Source organism: Neofelis nebulosa, chromosome 3 (assembly GCF_028018385.1).
Source record: "Neofelis nebulosa isolate mNeoNeb1 chromosome 3, mNeoNeb1.pri, whole genome shotgun sequence".
Taxonomy (NCBI): Eukaryota; Metazoa; Chordata; class Mammalia; order Carnivora; family Felidae; genus Neofelis; species Neofelis nebulosa.
In genome coordinates, this window is record NC_080784.1 from 114,805,053 (window position 1) to 114,829,304 (window position 24,252).

General features: G+C 36.4%; 1 long non-coding RNA gene and 1 pseudogene across 3 annotated transcripts in view; one reads left to right on the forward strand and one right to left on the reverse strand.

Annotated features, from left to right (window-relative positions):
• Positions 1-516: 516 nt before the first annotated feature.
• LOC131507205 (uncharacterized) overlaps positions 517-24,252 on the forward strand; it is a 61,699-nt gene continuing 37,963 nt past the window's right edge. The window contains exons 1-3 of one of the 3 annotated variants that reach the window (XR_009259386.1): positions 517-711; positions 6,004-6,053; positions 12,166-12,269. This is a non-coding gene — a long non-coding RNA (uncharacterized LOC131507205). The remainder of the gene's footprint in view (positions 712-6,003; positions 6,054-12,165; positions 12,270-24,252) is intronic. The other 2 variants (XR_009259387.1, XR_009259388.1) reach the window with 2 other exon arrangements.
• On the reverse strand, positions 5,411-5,661 carry LOC131507204 (small ribosomal subunit protein eS27-like; annotated as a pseudogene).

Below are 24,252 nucleotides of genomic sequence, written 5' to 3' on the forward strand. Positions count from 1 at the left end.
GCCACTCCAGATTGACAGGTGGCAGTTTTTTTGTTACTGTTGTTGTTACTCCTGAAATTCAGAATCTTACTTAGAATCTATTTAAAGTAGGGGGGGAAACCATGTCAAGAAAGACCAGGTGGAAAACGGATTTCCAATAAAGTGGAATTTGGGGGCAACAAAGGTCTAAAACACCACAAAAGAGAAATGGCACCACAATTTTACTTGAACGATGGCTAATTACTTGCATTTTTGGCATTGTTAATCACTGAATATGGGTTTTCCTCTGAATTCCACATAGAACATGCACTGCACAATTTTATCGTAAAATACCTGCTTTTTACACACATTTTAGGATAAGCTAGGGAGGCGGCAGTTTTAATAAGCAAGGAAACTTACTTACATAGGAGGCTTAACACAGGAGGCTGCAAGACGAGTGCACCTCTGCACTCACTCGCCAAAATGTTAAGAGTTTATACAGAAGCCTTACCTGGGTTCGTATTGTACAGATAGTCTCAACAACACTTTGCTCTTTCAAGGTTGCATCTTTGAAATGGCTCCGGCTACGGGAACCATGAGCGGAACGTATATTCCAAGTCCAGGACAGGAGGTGAGGAGCCTCTAACTGCGTGGTTCCGCTCGCGGGTCAACTGGCGGTCAGATCCTCTTGACGATCTTCTCCAGCAATACCTCCGTCGTCATTCTCTCAGGTATTTTTAACTTCTAAAAATGGTAAGGTTTAGGGAAAGAACCTCTGGCTTTTTATGTTAAATCATCCAGGGTACAATCTTTCCCCTGACCTTGAGTTCCGACGAATCTGTAAGACGCATAGTTGTTATTAAGTACAGAGCGTTCGAAGGCTGACGGGAGTACTAGAGACGCTGTAAACTTCATGTCATTCAAACTACTTGTTGGAAACTAATGAAAATGCAAACCACAGTTTGCAGTTCTTCCTTTGTTCTTATTGTATTTATAAAACTGTGAAACAGTATCTTTCTTCTACCTCCAATGAGAGAAATTATTTGGGGGTAAATAATCATAGTTTACCACTTAAAATTGGAAGGATGGTGGAAAATATTTGAGTAAATGATATATTTTTAAAATTTCAAACACCAGAGAACTAAAATAAATTAAGTTGCTTTCATTTGGTTTTCCCAGCCTGACTTCTAATTTAGATGCATTCATTTTTTGTTTTTATTAAAATAAAATTCATGCAGGGGTGCCTGAGTGGACCCGTTGGTTGGGCATCCCACTCTTGATTTTGGCTCGGGTCATGATCTCACAGTCATGGGATTGAGCCCCACATTGGGCTCTGTGCTGGGCGTGGAGCTTGCTTGGGATTCTCTCTCTCTCTCTCTCTCTCTCTCTCTCTCTCTCTCTCTCTCTCTCCCTCCCTCCCTCCCTCCCTCTCTCCCTCTCCCTCCCTCCCCCTCCCCCTCCCTCTCTCCCTCTCCCTCTCTCTGCCCCCCCCCACCCATTTCCTCTGTTCACATGCGCCCTCACTCGCTCGCTCTCTCTCTGTCTTTCCAAAAATAAAATAAAGTAAAATAAAATTTATGTAAAGAGAACAGATCTTGTGCGCAAAGTCTGATGTTGGTAAATGTATGTACACATTTAACAAACACTATGACCAAGATGTAAAATGTTTGCGGTACCACCAAATTTTCCCTTGTGCTCTCTCCAGTCAGTCCCACCCCCATCCACAGGCAACCGTTGTTCTAGTTTCTATCGTAGTTCGGTTTTATCTGTTCTTGAATTTGATATGAATGCAGTCATACTGTAGGTTCGCTTTTGTATCTGATTTCTTTTGTTCAACATGTTTTTTGACATTCAGCCATGTTGCATGTATTGGTACTTCTTTCTTTTTTATTGCTAGTATTCTTTAGTATGAATATATCGCAATTTGTTGATCCATTCACCTATTGATGGACGTTTGGATTGTTTTTAGGTTTGGCTCAATGAATGTTTTTATTTCTGTTCAGTTAATACCTAATTTCTGGTTCATAGGTTAGGGTTTAACTATGTTTAACTTCATAAGAAGCTGCCAAACATTTTTCCCAAAGGGGCTGCTCCATTTTGTGCTCTTATCAGCAACACATGTGAGTTCTGGTTCTCCCACATCCTCACCCACATCTAGTATTGTCCATCTTTTTAATTTTAAATATTTTAATAAGTGTGACTTAACATTACATTGTAATTTTAATTTGCCTTTCCCTGATGAATGACGGTGTTGACCATCTCTTCTTATGTTAATTGATGATTCACCTTTTGTCAGTTGTCTATTTGTATCTTTTGCCCATTTCTTTATTGAGTTTTTAAAAAAATTTTTTTTTTAATTTTTTAACTTATAGTTCTTTATATTCTGGATATAAATTCATATCTGTGCATTTCAAATATATAAATATGTATATCAGCTCTGTGTATTACAATTGTTTTCTCCCAAGCCATGTCTTGTCCATTCATTTTCTTAATAGTGTCACTGATGAGCAAAAGATTTTAAGTCTGATGAAGTCCAAGTTATTAATTTTTTTCTTTATGGTTACATTTTTTGTATGTGTTTTTTCAAATAAGTTATTGCTTATTCCAGGCTCAATATATTCTGATGGTTTTTTCTAGGCACTTTAGAGTTTTAGCTTTTATGTTGGTGTTTGTGATTCATCTTTATTAATTTTTGTATATTATGTGAGGTTGGAGTAGAGGTTTATTTTTCTCCACATATGTATATACTGAATATATACTTCAATTTGGGAAGAACGATATCATAACAATAATAAGTCTTCCAGTCTATGAACAGTTTATATTTCTCCATTTAAGTCTTCTTTATTTTCTCTCATCAATGTTTTTCACTTTCCAGTGTAGAGCTTTACATATCTTTTGTTAAATTTATTTGTATTTTATGTTCTTGAATGTTCCTATACATGAATAGTTTTTCAATTTTCTTTTCTTTTTTTTAAATTTTTTTTAATGTTTTTTTTGAGAGACAGACAGAGCGTGGGTGGGGAAGGGGCAGAGAGAGACAGAATCCGAAGCGGGCTCCAGGCTCTGAGCTGTCAGCAGAGAGCCTGACTTGGGACTTGAACTCACAGACCGTGAGATCATGACCTGAGCCGAAGTCGGATGCCTAACGGACTGAGCCACTCAGGCACCCCCAATTTTATTTTCTATTTGTCTATTGCTCCTTTATGGAAATAAAATTGAGTTTTATATATGGACTTAATATCCTGCAGCCTTACTAAATATTTCATTATATAAGGAGTTTTTTTCAATGAATCCAAAGTCTAATGTGTTTCTCCCACAATACCAGATGAATTTTAAAATAAGACACATAGTCATGTTTTTTTCTCAAATATCAGCTACCAAATATCAGCCATCAGTCAGGAGCCACATCAAGAAAAAGACTGGAAAAGAAAACCTCTAACTGGCCCTATGAAAAGTAGACATTAATTACATTTTATGGAGGGTAAATCTGAAGTTGGAGAAGCTAAGGATCTGACCCAAAGTCTCAGAGCTGTTGAGTGATGGAAATGGTATCGAGTGATTGAGATAGACACACACTCCTAGTCTGTCTGACTCTAGAACTTGTGCCTAAACCACTAGTCTCTAGGACTTCTTTTATTTTGCTAATAATGCCAAGATGGGCACCCATCCCCCATGCCAGCTCCTGCGACCAGGGCACCAACAGGAAAATATGAGTTACCCTATCCATCCTCCTATTCTCTTTTGCCAACTTCTTGGTGTCTCCCCTATGTTGAGAATTCCACCTGATAAGGTCCCTCTGGCTGCTGGTTGTGTTGTTTGAGAAATGAAGTAGTCTTTTTCAGTGATCCATAAAGATGTGCCCGGAGATAATAAGAAAAAGACGCAGCCATTACATTAAATAAATAGATGTCCTGACCATCAAGGAAGTTTAATTCAGTACTCAAGACAGGGAAGTCAAATGTGAATGTAAGAAAACAACCTGAAGAATGAATGCAAGTGTTTGTGGCATAACCAATAAATGGTGTTATTCCAAACTCTACACAAAGACTTTACATATATTGGAGAAAGAAGAGAGGAAGGGATTTAGCCACTTTTGCTGAGACCAAGACATCTTGGAACAATTGTTTAAACACTTGAATCTCAGATCCTGTGATAGCTCACCTGAATTAAATCTATGCCATGGAAAGGATTCATTCTCTCATAGGTCACCTGTGGCTCCAGTTTCCCTGGATGCATTCATGTATTCATTTTAGCCCTTGCATTAAATATATCTGCTAAACCAAGAATAACAAAATTATACAACTGTGGCATTGTACAGATAAAATTTGTGGGTGGTATTTTTAAACTATGCATCAGAATCTGACTGCCTTATTTATTGAAAGGAAAATTACATTGCTTCCAGGGAGTTTGGGAACTAACTATCATCTTCATTCTTAATCCTCTCAAATGAAGGAAATTACAAAATAAAATTGAGCTCACTATGCATATAAACAAGTAAAATGATGGCCTCAGTCCTCCGAAGTGTGCTGAGGCAAAAAGAAGCATTGAGATTATCTTATCTGGGCCTTAGGCTATAGCTTTTCCAAAATATAACTTCCAGAAGGGATCCACTTTATAATTATGACCAAAATGAACAGAACTGAGATTTGTGATTGCCTGGCCCACTCACAGTATAACAGACTTTGGCATGATTCCTGGCTTATATTCCTATTCTATATATTAGGAAATAATATTTTTTATTTCTCACCAGTTAAGTGGTCAGTTTAATATAACACATATGTTGATCTTGTATCAAAATAAGTCTGACCTTTAAAAGCCAACTTGCATTTGGTACAACTCTTTTAGCAAGCAATTTGGCAACACATTTCAGAGCCATAAAAATATTCATAGGCGGTGACCATGTAATTTCACACTTGGCAATTTCTCCCTAAAGGAATAATCTCTCCACAAAAAAAAAGAAGTTATAATCATACAAAAAGGTGTTGTAATGTTACTAATGGTAGCAAAAATTAGAAAGAGTGTTCATTTACAATAACAGAAATAGTTAAGAAATTATGAGATTATGATATACTCATTAAAAGGGAAATGTTTGTTGCAGTATTAATAGAAAAAATACAAATGCTTATCTGTCCTACAATTATAGTACTTACTATTTTTGTAAAACAGATAAAAGACACAGAAAAACTGATAGTGATTTATTTGAATAAGCAGTAAGTTTATGGGTGTTCCTTCCTTTTTAAGTTAAGATTTGGTTGTGTAAGTTGTAATTTTATGTATTTATTTTTTGCCCATAATCCAAACTTCATTGAAAAACTGACACCAAAATAGGAGGTCACTGTTGTATACTTTAAAAAATTAAACATAATTTAATTATCTTGGTAGAGTGACTTGAATTACTGAACTGATAAGGCGTTCTGCAATATAACACAAATTCAAGAGGTTATGTGGATCATTAGTGTTGCTTTCTTCTAGATGAGCACCCTTCTGTGAGTCTGGCCTTCCCTCCTGTTGGCTGGTCCAACACTGTTGAACAGCCTACACAAAGAACCATCTGAGCATGGCTGAAAACTGTGATAATCTTGTAATAACCTAGACATTTTACATCCATAAAATAGGAGTTTGGGCTTTGAACTAACCGTTTCTTTTTATGTTTTTTCTTTTCTTCTTCCAAGGACAATGTAGTAAATCTCTACCCAAAGCCATGTTGATCCTTTCACATTCCCAGCCAGTCCCAATCTTTAAGGCTAAAGTTGTAATTTTAAAACAAACTTAGTAAGGTGCACCTGGGTGGCTCAGTCGGTTAAGTGTCCATCTTTGGCTCAGGTCATGATCTTGTGGTTCATGAGTTCGAGCCCTGCGGCAGGCTCTTTGCTGACAGCTCAGAACCTGGAGCCTGCTTCAGATTCTCTCTCTCTCTGTCTCTCTCTCTGTCTCTCTCTCTCTCTGTCTCTCTCTCTCTCTCTGCCCCTCTCCCCCTTAAAAATAAATATTTTTAAAAAATTAAAATAATGGAATTCCCTTAGAATGTTTCTCTGCTTCCAACAGAGCCACATTTAAACTACTCAAAATTCCACCTGGAATTCAAGACCTCACAGGTAAGGATTCTTCATTGTAGCCTCAATAGTTCATGTCAAGAACATTCAGGAGTCCAAAACATACATTCTATTTATTTAATTTTTTTTAATTTTTTTTTTATTAACGTTTATTTATTTTTGAGACAGAGAGAGACAGGGCATGAATGGGGGAGGGTAAGAGAGAGAAGGAGACACAGAATCCAAAACAGGCTCCAGGCTCTGAGCTGTCAGCATGGAGCCCGATGCGGGCTCGAACTCACAGACTGTGAGATCATGACCTGAGCCGAAGTCGGACGCTCAACCGACTGAGCCACCCAGGCACCCCCATACATTCTATTTAAAACCTGAGACATAAGATGGAATGATTCTCCAAAGGATGCTTGGTTTAAAATTTCAAATCTCTATCTTCCCCATTATTAGCAAATTAATTTGTATCCAACATATTACATATTTCCAACATAGGAGGAGAAACATAAAGAAGCCTTGACAGGACAGTTTTTCCCTGACAATTACTGACAAAGGACATGGTTACTTGACATAATTATTGAAATTAGGCATATGTGGGTGGAAACATACACTTAATACTGTTTTATATGATAATTTCATATTTCCACCTGAAGTAGTTTTTTAGTCTATTTTTTATGTATAGGTATAGGTTTACTAAAGCATTTCCTTTAAAATTTCTCTTGAGAATATTTGGAGTTGGCCCACCACTATGTATCTTCAAGATGAGACTTTCCATCACTTCCTATCAAGCTTGTCTTAATACTGTTAAATATTTTACTTTTCCTCAGATAAGTGTTAACCTAGTAATGTAATATGATTATGGAGCTTTAAAACAAATTTCCATGTGGAATGTTTCATGTATAGGAAATATTAGTTATATAATAATCTTCTTTAATGTTTATTTTGACAGTGTACATACATGAGTGGGGGAGGGGCAGAGGGAGAGAGAGAATCCCAAGCAGACTCCACACCAGCACAGAGCCCAACTCAGGGTCCAGTCTTATGAACCATGACATCATGATATGAGCTGAAATCAGGAGTTGGACACTTAACTGACTGAGCCACTCAGGCGCCCCTAGATATATAATCATCTTTATCCACATCTGAGTCTTCAACAAGAACAAATGATCTCCTGATTCACCATTCTTTGAGAAAAAATAAATGCCTGAATAGAAAACAGCCCCCAAGAGGGTAGTCAAATCTGAATTAGATTGGCTAGGGATCAAAAGATAAAGGCAGGAATTGTGGCTGTAAATTAAAAATTTTTACATTTATGAGGAAAAACATAATTTTTTATCTTTTACATTTACTGAGAGATATACCAAAAGCATAGAATCAAAAGTTAGAAATCATTTTTGAATGTATCAGTGATAATTCATGTATGAGGTCTTCTGGATTTGAAAAATATTTATAGTAGGCCTGGCATTTATCTGAAGGGATTGGTGTAGTTTGAATCATTCTTGCAGCACCATAGGAATCATGTTCTACTTCTCATGCCAAGGAACTCCTTCACTCTTAGGAGAAGAGCAAGTACATTAATAAACTCATGATCACACAAATAAGAAAGCCGATGCTGGGAATAGCCCTTGGATATATTTCCCATTTCCTTTTATGACTCTCTAAAATTATTATTGCTTAATGACTGGCTTATTCTTTTTAAGTTTTTACTTAAATTCCAGTTAGTTAATATACAGTATAATATTAGTTAATAAGTATAAAAACTAAATCTAGTGATTCAACACTTCCAAATATCACCGGGTGCTCACCAAGACAAGCACTCCTTAATCCCCATCACCTATTTCACTCATCCCTCACCATCTCCTCTCTGGTGATCATCAGTTTGTTCTCTACAGTTAAGAGTCTCTTTCTTGGTCTGCCTCTCTCTCTCTTTTTTTTCTTACGATCATTTGTTTTGTTTCTTAAATTCCACCCATGAGTGAAATCTTATGGTATTTGTCTTTCTTTGGCTGACTTATTTTTGCTTAACATAATATTCTCTAGCTCCATCCATGTTGTTGTAAATGGCAAGATTTCATTCTTTTTTATGGCTGGATAATATTCCATGGTGTGTGTGTGTGTGTGTGTGTAGGAATATATATATATATATATATATATATATATATATATATATATATATATATATATATTCATCAGTTGATGGACTTTTGAGCTGTTTCCATAATTTGGCTATTATAAATAATGCTGCTATAAACACTGAGGTGCATCTATCCCTTTGAATTAGTATTTTGTGTTCTTTCGGTGTGCATGTGTTGGATCATAAGGTAGTTCTATTTTTAACTTTTTGAGGAACTTCCATACTGTTTTCCAGAATGGCTGCCCCAGTTCACTTTCCTTCCAACAGTTTAAGAGGGTTCCCCTTTCTCTGCATCCTCGCCAACAGCTGTTGTTTCTTGTGGTTTTTATTTTAGCCATCCTGACAGGTTTGAGGTGCTATCTCATTGTAGTTTTGATTTGTATTCCCCTGATGATGAGTGATGTTGAGCATCTTTTCATGTGGATGACTGGCTTATTTTTATTTAAAGTTAATTATTGCAGAGGGAACTACTCCAAAGTACTCTTATCAGATTGCTAAGTCACATGACCAAACGTACATCTTGTTAATAAAGAGATAGTTACTGGCACAGAGCAAGCACTCGGTATATCTTTGTCAAGTGAAGAAATGAATGACTATCAAGTTAAAAGTAAAAACAAACAGATGAAAACATCCTGCAGTATGTGTGCATGCATTTGTGTGTGTGTGTGTGTGTGTGTGTGTGTGTGTGTGTGAATAGAGACTCAAAAACCTACCCACAGACAAATAGTTTCCAAAAACCCAATAACAGAAAAGTCCTCTGTGAAGCTGATGGTTATGTGAAGTACCTTTCCCCCATACAAGTCATTCCCCAAATATAGCATCATCCCAAAGTAAAAACCCCACTTCATCATTTGGAAAATTCTGAGGAATACTAAAGGAGAATGGAAATGCATTGCTTCTACCCTCAGAGGAAATGAGGCCACTGGGAAGGGGAAGCCATGTACCCACATGAGAAGCCCTGTGACCCCATACAACCTCCCAGCTGCCTAGGGAACAAAGCCAACGTGTGGATCTCAACCTCAAATGCCACGATGAGAGAGAGAATCTAGTGTGTGGCATTTGAGCCCCGTAGCCAGAGACACACCCTGTTTTCTACCCCAGCTGTCCATGCTGTTCTTGGATGGGTACAAGGAGGAGGCCAACTGAGAGCAAAGTCAGAGGGCACAGGAGTGAATTTGGTGCTTAGACTCACTTACTATTTAAACAAATTGATCTTTGCTAGAATTATTTTTAAACCCGAACTTCATTTGATGGCTCTGTTCCTTTGTTTTTTCCAGCATGACACAGTGCTTGGAGCAACTCACAGTTACTGACTCTGTACTTAACATTCACCTAAAAGTCACTGATAAAATCGAGAAACAAATCAAGAGAGAACACCAAGCTCACCAAAACCCAGTAATATGCCTTTTACTTAATCTACTGTAAACAGACTACTTACTCTAAAATGAATAGAGGAAATTTTTCATTATCTTAGAAGTCTATTTCACATGCTTTTTAATGTTTCTAAACACCCAGCTAGTCACATTCCTGAGAAGGGTGACATTTCTGGGGCACAGAAAGAACGGTATTCATAGATATTTCCCCAATCACATTACTGCCTCCTGCCAAGAATGTCCAGTTGATTGCTCAAGGGAATGTATCTCACCTGAAATCCCTTGGATTGCATACATTTGTTTTATGCTGATTGTACTGAGTCAAATTCTGCTGGGCATTTAGTCCAGCAACTCTTAACCAAATTCTGTTCTTCTAGTCTAACATCAGGCTGCACTGAAGTAAGGAAACCTGGGTACCAATAATGGCTCTGACCTTGGATAAAACACTCATCCTTCTGGAGGCGCTGGCTTCCTTCTCTGTGAATTAAGAGTGTTGTACCAGATGACTTCTAAGGTGTCTTTTGACTCAAAGATAATATGTGTTATGATTGGCAGTGAATTGCAAATTACAGTTAATTTTTCATCCACTGAAAGGAATCAATCACAGCATTTTATAAGGAATAACGGAAAGCCACCTCTAACATCCTTTGTTACCAAAATAGGGAAAATGAGGCCCATAGAAAAAAGGTATCCCAGTTAGTGGTGGAACAGACTGAGACCAAAATCTCTTGACATGTTGTCATGTACTTCTATAACAGGCTGTCAAACACTTGTCTACTGAAAATGGAAGTCTGGCATGAGCTAAGGAGTGGAGGAGTCAAATGCCCCTCCTCTCTATTCGTACTGCTCTTTGCTAATTTTTCTTCTACCACTTACTACACTGCATTATAATTAGTTGAGTGCAAGTTTGAACAACATACACACACAGACAAGCATGCTCACCCACAAAGACACTTATGCACACTTAGATTGTGAACTCTTTGAGGACTTTGTCCACTCCAAAGGGTTTTTACACATGGTAGACACCCCATAAACATTTGCTGGATGTCATCCATGAAATGCTTCTAGGAGAATGTATGAGAAGCTGGGGGTACCAACAGTTTACTCCTCCTCTACTCCATGGTCTACTCCCCTTCTAGATTTTGCTCCAATAGCCCATAAACACAACCCGCACATACCTACATAGAGATAACAGTGACAACCCTTATTACTGGAAGCACAGTAAGTTTCAGCCTACAAGATGCCCTGGTGAAGATGGATTTGCAAATATGGTTTGGACTCAGACCAAAATAAGGCTTCATGCTTCCCCCCCTTCTAGCCTTGGGAACTATTGGGATGAAGAGCTAGATAGACAAAGAGACTGAAAACAGAGGACTGCAAACAGCCTTGACAACCACCCAGGCGCCCACAGATCAGACAAGTCAGCCTGTCCCCCTCCTAGCCTGGTCACACAAGACCAGACATCAGGGAAGTCATCTAATTCTGACCAATCCATGAGGTGGGCAGTGCAGGAGGTAGGGGGCAGACTCAAGTTTGTGAGTCTGTTGACTGCAACTAGGATCCAGTTGACACCTGACTTTCACATTAGCAACTCCTCTTTGAAAAGAGGCTTGAAGAAGGGGAGGAAAAAAACAAAACAGGAGAAAGAATGCCAAAAGAGCTTCTGGTGATACCTCCTTGCATGGAAATATCAAGTTAGAAAAACAAAATTTCTCCCCTTGAGAATGAAACAATTATTTAAATTGTGAAGAATTTAAATCAAAAATATAAAATAAAATCATTTTTAACAGAATACTATATTTTTAATGTTTATTTTTGAGAGAGAGAGACAGAGCACAAGCAGGGGAAGGGCAAGAGAGAGGGAGACACAGAATCTGAAGGAGGCTCCAGGCTCTGAACTGTCACCACAGAGTCCGATGCAAGGCCCAACTCCTGGACCACAAGATCATGACCTGAGTCAAAGTCGGATGCTTAACTGACTAAGCCACCCAGGCGCCCCCAGAATACTATTTAAATGGTTGTATTGGTTTTATAAAATAAAACTTATTGAGAATATTTGGGTGATTTATATGAACCCATGGTGAATTTTTAATGTTTAAATAAGTATTTTTCCTTTATAGAAGTAACATAATTATGGCAGAAAATTTAGAAAATATAAAAACACAGCAAGAGGGAAAAAGTTAATTGCTCATAGTCTCAGCCATCTGGAGGCAACAATTAATAACAAATGCATTTCCTTCTGCATACTTTTTAGAGTTTTGATCATATGATGTAAATGTTAATTTTAGTTTAAAAATAACATCTTTTCTTTTTTTTTAATTTTTTTTTCAACGTTTTTTATTTATTTTTGGGACAGAGAGAGACAGAGCATGAACGGGGGAGGGGCAGAGAGAGAGGGAGACACAGAATCGGAAACAGGCTCCAGGCTCTGAGCCATCAGCCCAGAGCCTGACGCGGGGCTCGAACTCACGGACCGCGAGATCGTGACCTGGCTGAAGTCGGACGCTTAACCGACAGCGCCACCCAGGCGCCCCTAAAAATAACATCTTTTCTAATGATAAAAGTAATATGCATTCATTGTAAAAAAATTTCTTGACAAATACAGAAAAAAAATCACTCTAAAATCCATAACTGGTATGTTGTTACTTTATGCCAAAAGGAAAATGAAACATGAAGTGCCAACATTTTGCTTTACAAAGCTTTTACGAAAGTTCCTGGTTTTGAATCTGCAAAGAAATCATAGTAGAAAGTTATACTTCTAAGGTAAGCTTCTATAGTTATAATTTTAAGGTAAATTCACATACTTCTAAGGTAAATGCTGAGCTAAATTTGCTTTCTCATTGGAAATTATTCGGAAAATTCTTTAGACACATCACTTCTTCAGATCTCTTAAATTCATTGTCTGTACAGTGTACGCAGAAGAAGGTAAAGAATATATCCAACTCAATGCCAACGTCCTAGTGGTCTCTCCAGGCTATATTCAGTTAAGATTATAGCTCAGAGATGGGAGGGTTTTAGTACTAAAATTTAGACACACAACTTTACTTCAATCATAGCTAAGCTTTTAGCAAATAATATCAGTTAGACATCAGGAAGAAGCTCTAATGCAGTGGTCTCAACCTCAGCTGTGCATTATATAACCACCTGGGGAGATTTTAAAATCCCAGATAGGTAGGCTCAGGCCAGTGAAATCAGAATCTCTGTGATCTGGCATCAGCATTTTAAAATGCAGGTGATTCCAATGTATAATCAAGGTTGAGAGTCCTGCTCTATGGAGAAAACATTGCACTTCTACCCCCAGTAATGTTTAGAGTGCATAGAATGTCTTTTACCTAGATGACCATACCCTTGTCCCACAATGTAGATTAGAGCTAACTAGAGGCAGGGTGTATTTTTTGTTTTCTGATTATATATTTTTTTTTAATTTTCAGTATAAATATATTTTAAACATAGTCTGATCCTTCTATTGTAACGTTCCAAGAATTTTTTTAAATTTATAAAACTAAGTTAATTCACCAAATATTTAATTCACCAAAATTTTGGATTATATTTGCTCTCTACTTCCCATCGTGCATAGATTAAAACTGCATATAAATTAAAAGTTTCACAGTAAATACAGCTATAAAAAGTGCAGGAGAACATTTGGAGAATAAATATGCGATTTGAGGACAGTAGTAAGGCCAGAAATTATAAGTGTGAATATGAACTGATTTAACTATACAGCAATGTGAAATCTCTCTATGCAAAACACCACAATGCTAAACAGTATGTGAAAAGCAAGGGAAGAATATTTGCAATGTGTATGGCAGATGTACAGTTAATATCCTTAATATTTAAATATTCCTACAAATTAAAATGGTAAAGACCAACCCAAAAGAAAAAATGTGAAAAGTCAAAAAATAAGCTATTCACAAAAAAAATAATCAACCAAAATATACGGGCAAATAGACGTTCAATCACAGCAAGAAAAACATTAATTCAAATTGAGATAATAAATGGCCTCTTATGAGACTGTAAGGAGGTCTTGTTTCTCTCTTAGTGGGGAAATAACTCCAAAATATCCTTTTTCCAGATTCACCAGTTTTCTTAACATTTTGCCACATTTGCATTATCAATCTCTTGCTCTTTCCAAATACATATTGAAGAATAGGTTGCATACATCATCCTACATCATTCCTCTTTACTCCCCAATTTTACATGTGCATCTCTATTTTAATCTTTGATTATCCTTTGTAAGACTTTGTTTTCTGCCATTAAGCAAAAAGCTAATAATTTAGCTCATTCTTGTTTCAGTATAAGTATATATCAGAGCCATAAAACTATTCTCCAAAGGAATTTCCTTGGTCATGATATCACCTATTAAATGATCATATGTGACACCTGGCAAATTGACAGACATGGCCACTTACTTCTGAGAGTTTGGCCTCTGAAACATGACCACAATCAATAAATTTGTAGTCATACATGAAGAACTCTGAATTCCAAGAGAGTACAAGACGGCAAGTTTATCAAGGAGCTGACTGCCATGCATGCACATATGCACTAGATGCACATGCATATTCAAAGAAGCCAAGAAGCTGGGACACACCCATTGAGCTATGCTTTGAAAGTTAAAACCCCAGGTGTCCAATTTTACAAATGTGCAAATTGCTAAAGTGAAATAAGATTCTGCTAAGGGCAAAAGGATATCAGGATTGGCAGGAGTGTGTGAGGAGGTGGAGGAAGGAGTCCTGAGGATGGAGAATTCAATGAATGTTGAGTTTGTAAGTATTTTCCTGGGCCAAGGAAACACTCCATTTGTCCAGAAGAAAAAGAATCAGCTGCTGTGTTTGGGCATTGGCTATAGATATAGTGTGTTGGAACATATGGCATAGATCATGTTTAAACAAATACCAAAAATGCCTGCCTAAAGTGGTCGTATTCTAATAATACATATGCACCATTGAATTCTATCTAAAGATGCACCTTGGGGCGCCTGGATGGTTCAGTTGGTTAAGCATCTGACTCTTGATTTCGGCTCAGGTCATGATCTAATGGTTCATGAGTTTGAGCCCCGAGTCTGGCTCTGCGCTGACAGCACAGAGCTTTCCAGGGATTTTCTCTCTCCTTCCTTCTCTTCCGCTCCCCTGCTCACGTGCTCTCTCTCTCTCTCTCTCTCTCTCTCTCTCTCTCTCTCTCTCAAAGTAAATAAACTTAAAAAAAAATGCACCTTAATTGCATTAATATCATAATCAATTTTCAGTTTTTCAGTTTTCACTGCTAATTAAATGTTAGCCTTCCCTAACAAGCTAAGGAACCTGATTTAACCATTTACATTCATTGAAGTTCTGTTGTTTCTTCCAGTATGAGTTGAATATGTGAAAAATGATTATGATCATAAACTCTGCCAACCCAAACAAAAATAGTTTCATTCCAAATTTCTATCTAGGGGATAGGGTTTTCATTTCCTACCTTCATTCTAATCTTTGATCTACTATCCCGCATTGTTGTTTTTCATACTTTGAAACAATTTCAACCTCATAAAGTTACAAGTGAATTCCAAAATATCCTTTATCCAGATTCACCCATTGTTAACATTTTGCCACATTTGCTCTATCAACCTCTTGCTCTTTCCAAATATGTATTGAAGCATAGGTTGCATTATCATCATACATCATGACCCTTTACTCCTCAGTATTACATGCACAATTCTTAAAAACACGAATATTGACTTTATTCCCTTACATAACTTCAGTACAGTTATTAAATTCAAAATACTTAACATGGATATAATACTTTTACATAATCAATCATCCTTATCCCAGTTTTGCCAGTTATGTCCTTTATACTTTTTTTCTCTTCAAAGAGTCCAGGATGCAGTCCAGGATAACACATTTTATTTAGTTGTTATTTAGTCTTTAGTCTCCATTAATCTGGAGCAATTTGTCAGTCTTTCTTTATCTTAATGACAGAAGTACTTTCAAAAAATACAGGTCAGTTTTTTTCAAGTGTTCGTCAATGTGGGCTAGTCTTTCTCATAAGATTCAGTTTATTGCATCCCCAGCCAGAATACTGTGTAACTGATACTGTGTCCTTCTCAGGAAATCCTATGTCAAGGCAGGTTATGTCTGTTGTCCCCTTACTAGTGATGTTAATTTTCTTTTCCCAATGGTTTGTTCTACTTATCCACTGTATAGTTATTATTTTTTCCCATTGCAATAATGAGCAGTCTGTGGGGAGACATTTGGAAAATCATGCAAATATCCTGATCCTCCTCAAATTCCCCCCCCCAAATTTGTCATTCATTGGTGATTCTTGCTCAAACCAATCTTCAGTATGATAATTACAAAATGGTGATTTTCCAACTCCTGATTTATCAATCAATTTTCTGATATGAGGAACAGCTCTTCTTTGTCTGTCTGTCTATCTATCTATCTATCTATCTATCTATCTATCTATATTCTTACCTACCTACCTGTCTGCTATATACTATCCATGGATTGACTCATGGATCTCTATTTTACTAAGTGGGTTATAATTCATTACTGTCTTTACTTATTTTTGTGTTCAAATTGTCTCAGATTTAGCCAGGAGAAGTAGCTTCAAAGTGGTTTCAAGGGGGTTTTTCACATTACCCCATCACTTTTTTTTTTTTTAGCACTTTTTTATATTCTGACTCAAGATGCTTCTGTTTCAACTCTTACCTTCCCTACCACAGTCTTGAAATCAGCTGTTTCTACAAGGAATGTTCCTTTTAATGGGGAATGGTATTTAGTAGGCAAGATTTGGGTACTAAGTGTGCTGATTACTATTAGAATATAATTGCTTATAGCTGGTTCAAAAGGCAAAGAGCTAAAAGAGGCAAACATATGTAGATGGATGCATGGATGGATGAATAGATAGATGAAATAATCAGTTCATACCTTCAATTCCAAATTTCAATCCACCCGACCAAGTTTTTCCTTGCCTTTCTTTCCCCCATATTTGCATCTGCCTGCACAGTATAAATCTTGTTTTCCAAGAATATCAACCCATTCATTCATCATTTATTCCTACAATGCATAGGAAATCATTTTAGAATTGTTATGCTTATACCAGAAAAAAAAAAGTCTTGTTCGTGGGTCTTTTTCCCCCTTAGACCAAGATTATGTAGTAAAAAGACTATATTCGAAAGTCACTTGGGAAAAACTTCCATTTTTAGTAAGACGGAATATATACTTCTCTTTATTCCTTCTGTTCATTACAACTAATAATGTGGACTTTATACTTAAACAGGAAACTCTGAAACATGGAGAGAAGGCAGACTAGCCAGGCACTTAAGACCCAAGGGACAACAGGATGATGGGTTCCCTGGCTTTTCCTTTTGGCTTCTGTACGCCACACTTGGAGCTGATGATGCTGGCGATCCAGAAATGCCAGCAAAAACAACAAAAGACTGCTTTCTCTAGCCAAAGAGTTAGGAAAGCACAGCTTAGCAAGACAGGAAACTTTTGGACAATAACCAGTCTACTCCAGTCAGATACTGAAGACAAAACTGGGGCCCCATCTTCACTGAAGCAAAGGCCAGGTGAGGAGCTTAGACTTTGATCCTTGCCACTCTGTAATGAAGCATCCTAGCCTCTGCCCACTACATGTTAGTCTACAATTATCTTAAAATTAAAATTTTAATTTAAAACAAAAATGAAAAACATATTTGAACTATTTCTCCCCCCCTTCAATGTAGACAGATTACAAATTGGAAATACAGTTTGAATATTTTGTTTTTGTTTGCATTTAATTTATGTTTTTATTTTCCCATACTTGTGGTTTCAATTGTAATTTTTGAATATATGGAACATTAATAAGCTTCCAAAAGGAAAGCATTTTTGAAAAGTGATCACAAAAGTGTACTCTTTCCCCTATTCTTTCCACACTAAACCACCCCCTCCTCACCCCCCAATTCTCCACGCACATCCTTAGTAGGCAATCTGTTTCAATGCTTTTTGTTACCTGTGTTCCTTTGAAAGAATAAGCAAATATATGTGTGTATGTTTTATTACCTCCCTTTTTTTCTAAGTAGTGTCTACCTCCAGAAAAACACAGTTTGTTGGTATTTTTATTGGGATATTAAATTTATAAATTAGCTTGGAGATAACTTATATCTTGATGGTGTTGAAACGTCCTAATCAGGAATAAGGAATGCCTTTTTGCTCAACTTTATATCTTCCAGGTTTGATTTTTCCTTAAGTAAATTTTAAATACTTCACATTTTATTTATTCCTAAATATTTTAGATTTTTCTTGGCTATTGTAAACAAGGTTTTCTTTTCCAAGGTTATTTGTATATACAAAAGTTTTTAATTTTGGTGTGTTGATTTTATATGCTGCCACCTTGCTGATTTTTGAGTTTTTATCACTAATTCTTTAGGTTTTCAGGCATTGCTATAACATCATCTGCAAGTAGAGATAATTTTACTTCCTTTTTTGTTGTTGTTGTTCCAATTTTGTTTTCTCTTATCTAATTGAGTTGGTTAATACCTCTAGTACTATGTTAAATAATAGTGGAGACAGTAGGTATTCTTGCCTGGTTCCTGTCCTTGGTGGTATGTCTTTGTGTTTTCACATTAGGTAAAATGTTGCCTTTGTGTTTGTGTGTGTGTGTGTGTGTGTGTGTGTGTGTGTACATATGGGCACAAACACACACATATATGTGAGGGTATATACATTAATATATGTGTATATATGTTAACCTTAATCATATCAAAATATATGACATTTACCAATCAATGATCTATGATATATGAACATTATACATAAAGGAAGTATTCACCCATTTTTTTTTTTTGAGAGTCTTTATTAGGAATAGTGTTGAATTTTTTCAAAGGCTTTTTCGGAACTATTAATATAGAACTTTATATTAATAGACTTCCTAATATTGAACCAACCCTGCATTTCTTTATAAACCCTTCTTAGTCATGTTTCCTTAATGTGGTGTTGAAGTCAGTTCACTAAAATTTGAGTTTGGATTTTTTGCATTACTATTCATAAATGATATGATCTGAAATATTCTCCTTTTTAAACTATCTATCATAGTTAGACATTAGTGATATCATCTGGGCATAGTGACTTTTGTGGGATAGTTCCCTGATAACTTCTTTTAATTCTAGTGTAATTGCTCTGCTTATGCTTTCCATCAATACTTGGGTCCATTTTGGTAAATTGTATTTTCCTATGAAATGATGCATTTCATTTAGGTTTTCTAGTTTATTTACATACTGGTATGCAAAGTAGTCTTTTCTTATTTTTAAAATTTTCTGTCTATCAATAGTTACTTCTCTCTTTTTATGTTATGTTTTTGTGCTTTATTTCTTTAAAATTAAATTTCTTAGTGATTCGTCTCTTTTGTTGATTTCTTTCAAAAGAGCATAATCATTTGATTTCCTGTTTTTCTATTTTCTGCCTCATTAATGTCTATTTCTACCTTCATTATTTGCTTCCTTAAGCTTCTTTTGTATCCTTTTGTTTTCTAATTATTTTAGAAATTTAATTTGCTTACTTTAATCACTTCTATTTTTATTGACGTGTGTATTTGCCACTTATGAGTATTCTGCTCATTGCTTTTTTAAGTATCTTGATTTCTATATATAGAATTTTAAATTATCACTATTTTTCAGAAATTCTGAAATTTCTGCTCATATTTTAGCTTTCATCAAGAGTTGTTTGTTGTTGTTGTTGCTTTAATATCTAAGTGGGAAATTCTACTTGCTGGATTGAAGATGATGGCCATACATTTCTTACACACTCTATTGACAGTTGGGTTCTATTTACCTTCCCCTTTGATTATGGATTGGGCTGTATACCTACTTACATCAACAGAATATGTTATTGTGGGTATATCTTGTAGGAGGACTGTCAGTTTCTGATTTGGTTGCTTGAATCCCTGAACCACCATATAGGATTTCTGACAACTCAGCTACAGAGACCAAGTACAGAGTCCCTGAAACTGACTACAGTTTCAAGTACAGAGTCCCCCAAGCCATCTCAGCTGATACCATAGCATCAAAAATGAACAACCTAGGGGCATCTGCGTGGCTCAGTCAGTTAAGTGTCTGACTTCAACTCAGGTCATGATCTCATGGTTCATGAGCTCAAGCCCCTAGTTGGGCTCTGTGCTGACAGCTCAGATCCTGGAGCCTGCTTTGGTTTCTGTGTGTGTGTGTCTCTCTCTCCCTCCCAAACCTGGGCTCTGTCTCTCTCTCTTTAAAATAAATAAACATTTTAAAAAGTGAAAAAGAGGCAGACTATTATTTTAAAATAAAAGAAGAAAAGAAATTAACAACTCAGCTAAGCTCTTTCCAAGTTCCTCCCTAACAAAATCATGTGCAAAATATGTTTTAAAACACTAAGTTTAAACCTCTTAGGAAAAGGGGGAAATAGTTTTCTATCTTCTATAGACTTAAAGTTAAGTATAGAAAATTCCTGGCTTGCATTTTGTTTCTCCTGAGTTTCCTCAAAAAGCAGCTCTACTGTATATTGTTTAGTATGTTGTTCTTTAGAAGTCTGATGCTACCTAATTTTTCTTTTTTCTACCTAATTTTTCTAACCTTACAACTAAGGTGACCTTTTTGCTTGGAAACCCTGAGGATATTTTGCTTCGTTTTTAGAAACAAATAGTTTTAATCTTTCCCTGTTTGGTGTTTTGCTTGCCCCTCCCCCCCCCCTTTTTAAATTCACTTGGCTTTTAGGAAGGCATGCATTTGTTCTTGTTTTAAAGGGTCTTTTATAGTGGGGTCTTTAATTCTCTCCTTTCCTACTTAACATTTTACTATCTTGTCTGTAATTTTATTTATTTTTTTATTTTAGAGAGCATGCGAGTGGGGGAGAGGGGTGCAGAGAGAGAGAGAGAGAGAGAGAGAGAGAACCTTAAGCAGGCTCAGAGAGAGAGAGAGAGAGAGAGAGAGAGAGAGAGAGAGAGAACCTTAAGCAGGCTCCATGCTCAGCACAGAGCCTGACATGGGACTGAATCTCACAACCCTGGGATCATGACCTGAACTGAAATCAAGAGTTGGACACTGAACCTACTGAGCCACCCAGGCACCCCTGGTCTATAATTTTTAAATAGTATTCTTTGACTCCAACATTTTACTTATATAGCAGACAATTAATCTTCTACTCTCCTATTTCTCTATTTCCTCTCCTCTCATTTTTTAGTTGCATTCTTTCTACTGTGTCAGTTTGTACACTGTTCACATACAATTCTTCCACTCATGTACCCACTCTTGTTTTAGTCTTTGCTCTACAATTAAATGTATTAAATGATTAATATCAGTGCATTTGCTTTAATTTCCCCCCTCTTGCTTCTTTCTTTTCTTTTATTACCATGGCTTTGACAAGTACCACTTTTCTCTAGCTCCTTCTCCCCTAAAAGTAATGCTTTTCCAAGGCTTCCAACTCTGGTCCCATTCATTTGCATGCCTCTTCCCTGTAGCTTATGCTAGGAACTACCAAGTCTCAGATGTGAGGTCCATGTATTTGCACTTGATGTTTGCTTTTCATTTTCTGGTGGTTTTGTGTTTTTGCTTCACATATACACTCAGCTCTCTTCTTTCTTGCAGTCCCTTAAGACTTCCTTCTCCTGTTCTCTATACTTACCAGTTTCCAGCAATGGCAGGGCATTCATTGGAATTTGATGTTTATTTCTTTCACAGGCAATTCATATTTTATGCTGTTCTCTCCTACTAATGCTAAAAATATGGGTCATATGTGGTTTTATTTGCATTTTTTTGTCAAACTAATAGTTTTGGGGTGATGATTTTTGGAAGGATGCATGGAGATACTAGGATTCCAGGGGGAGCCATTATCCTTCAGACCTGCTCTCTTGCCTTCTGAGATATTTTCTCTTACAATTCTTCTGTACTTTTACCTTTTTTCATTGCTCCTAGGGATCACAGAAAGTATAATAAGGAATTCAGTGTCAGTGAAGATCAATGCAATTACTCTAAGCATTTACTACTGTCTTAATGTTAAACACTTGGGAAATTCCATAAGACAAAAACAAAACCCTTAGTAAACAATGTATTAAAATAATGGCAATGATAGGAAAGTTCCTGCTTTTCTCTAAGGACTTGATTGTGCTTGCAAATTGTACCAAATCAATACATAAACATTGAGGGTTTTTTTCCCTGAATAATTAAGATATAAATCATCAATATTATATTCTACACCAAAGAGAAAAAATTACAATAACTCTCATCCAACCACTTAGTTGAAATTAACTGCATAAAAGGAAAACAACACCAAAATATGCACTGGGAATATAGCCTAATTTGTTTCACTACTTAAACAAATCAAGAGTCAGGTGTTTATATACAAAATCAATTTTATTAGAAATTAAACAAAAAGTGGCTACTCATCAAGACAAATATTAGCATTCTCTTTCAACTAAAACCAAGAATATACTTTTATTAATTTTTCTGTCTCTCTGCTATAGTCCAAGTGATTGACCAGAGGACTTGTAGTCTACAGTGTCCTTCAGGGTCCTTTCTGCATCATCCCTGACTCTTGGAATATCCATGAATGTCCCAAGTAATACTATTGCATGATGTCTTTCCATACTGTATTCTAACTCTAGTTGTTACCAAAAAAAATTGTTGTGTATTTTTTTTTTTTAATGTGGAGCCACTGTGCTTCTTTGTAATTCCAATACTGCTTCTACATCCATTAGATAGAACAGTGTTTCTCAGAATCTTTACCTCACCTGCATCATTCCCCTGGGTTGCCTGTCAAAATGCAATTTCCAAGGCCCAAGTTTGCTGAATCTGAATTTTTACCTGCAGAACCCAGTTGTCTCCATTCTAACAACCTAAGCATATGCTCCTCAACACGATGCTCTAGGACAACATTTAGTGCCATGTGCTGCACTGTTAGTCTGCTGTCCCCATAGTCTGTGCTCTAGGTTCTTAACCCTTTCTTTTTTTAAGTTTATTTATTTATTTTGAGAGAAGGGGGGGAGAGGGGCAGGGGGGTGGGGAGAGAGAATCCCAAGCAGGCTTCATGCTGCCAGCACAGAGCCCAATGTAGGGCTCAATCCCACAAACCTTGAGATCATGACCTGAGCCAAAACCAAGAGTTGCACATTCAACTGACTGAGCCACCCAGGCACCCCAGTTCTTAACACATTCTTGCATGATAAAGTTTCTAGATGCTTGGTGATCTTGGTTTTGCCTTCCTGTGGATACTCCATAGTTTATCAAGGTCCCTGTTATGGCACCAAAAATTAAATTTGTTCCTGTAGAAATGGTTTATTAATGTAGAGTATAGAGGGACTGTTACCTTTCTTGATCTACCTACTACTTATATTAAAGTAACTTAATGCTACCATATTTAGCAATTAAATAACTCTGTTGGTTCACAGAATGATTGTAATCACTCTAAATCTAAATTTAAAATCTTAAGTCATAGATTTTTTTTATCACTTGAACATTCATATTTGTGCCAATTTAAATGCAAAATTTAATATTGTCCCTGTTAGATTTAATTCTGCTAAAAAGTCATCTAAGATCCTTTTCAAGATTTGGTGTCTTCACCTATCATATAAATGTGTTCATTGATAGCTTTATTCAGCATGAAAAAAATCTCTAATAGAGAGCCACAGTTCTCTGTTTTTTACCCTATTACCCTATTCTATTTGAGGTTTCTATAATTGACGTGGATGAAGATAAGCAGAGCACCTTGGAGAATATGTACCAAGATATTCAAAGACACAGAGATGCCAGTTTTTACCCCCCCCAAAAAAAAAGAAAAAAAGAAAAGAAATTGATTAGACAGAGAATTGCTCTATATTTTTAAAAATTATGAGAGTGGAAAATCACATGGTTTTCAATTAAGACAAAATAATTGAGAGAAATGTCTCTTTTGGCAGCCACTTAGAATAGTTGTTCTGGTTTCTCAGATGTACGTTCACTTTCCCCTTCCATTAGGAAAAGTTTGAGAAGCACCAACATAAGACACCCTGTCTATTTTCATGTCCTCTGTAAAGTTGAGAAGTCTGTATTTATCTAGTCATTTACAAAACGCTAAATAGGGTAGAGGCACCCTAACAGACACTTTCGCATGTTATTTAAAGCCATTACTAGACATTCTTGAGAGGAAGCAACCCATATTACTCCATCAAGGCAAGACAAATAACAATAGCTAGCTGCTATTTGATTTTCAAGCAGTCCTTTGATTGATCTGCCTAGTAACCTCATAAAAAACAGGCCATTCTGGTTTATTAAAGCTTCTCCTTAGTTGATATTTGTTGGCTGCTAATGACCATAATATTCATTTCTGAATGCTCAAAAACAAGCCTTTTAACAATCTGTTGTCAATTCTGCAAACATGAATCAAGTTGCCTGTAATTTCCAGAACCCACCCTATTCTCCTCTTCAAAAGTAAACATGAAAGTTAGTCACTTGTGGTCTTGTGCTATCTCTCCTATTTGCCATGACTTTTCAAAGGCTACTGAACAGTAGCTTTGAGATGATGGCTGAAAATTCTTTTACCACCCTAGTAATATATCTGGCCTCATAACCCCTTATCTATCCTGGGCTAAAATTTTCACTTCTCAGTTTCTTCTCCATATTCAGTTTTAAAACCCATTTAGAAAGGAGAAGAAAAAATAGGAGTTGAATGATTCTGCTACTTCTCTGATATACTTTCTCTTATCATCTCTAAACAGTACACTTATTATTTCCTTTTTCTTTTTAACAACAAAAAACGCCTTACAGTTTCTTCTAGTCAACCATATA